Genomic DNA, 571 nt, shown 5'->3' on the forward strand with positions numbered 1-571 from the left:
GCAAATGTAACATAAAAACTAAAAATGGAGGCGGAATGAACACAATAAATATCTGATATCAGCTAATACTGATAGAAAAAAAAATCTGTTAATAATAATAAAACATTTTTTTGTGTTATAGGTAACTCACGACTTGTGAGTAATGTTCACTTTCATTTTAAACATTCATTCTAATGCACTGCTTTTCCATTTTTTTTAATGAAAACATGCATGTCCATCTTTGAGCGCTGCATTAGTGTTTTTCAGTCTCATGCATTGGTGCAGTGTGTGTGTGTGTGAGAAAGGCTTCGTAGGAACATTTGAAATGATGGCCACATGCTTTCCAAACAGAAAGCTTCCTTAACATAGTATGGAAAAGAGCAGCGTGAACATTCTGCAAAATATTTTCTTTTTAGTTCCACAAATAAAATTCAAACAGTTTAACCACAAAAAAGGAGATAGTTCACATCCCTTTAAATGCATTTGCAGATGAAGATGTTGTTTTCACATTGATATCTACCGTCTCTCCTCTAGCCAAAACCCAAACAGACCCTCCATCCATCCCCATCTGTGATCTGAAACCTGCTCTTTG

The sequence above is a fragment of the Sinocyclocheilus grahami genome, unplaced genomic scaffold (genome assembly GCF_001515645.1).
Source record: "Sinocyclocheilus grahami isolate Dianchi unplaced genomic scaffold, SAMN03320097.WGS_v1.1 scaffold1178.1, whole genome shotgun sequence".
In the NCBI taxonomy this organism is placed as follows: Eukaryota; Metazoa; Chordata; class Actinopteri; order Cypriniformes; family Cyprinidae; genus Sinocyclocheilus; species Sinocyclocheilus grahami.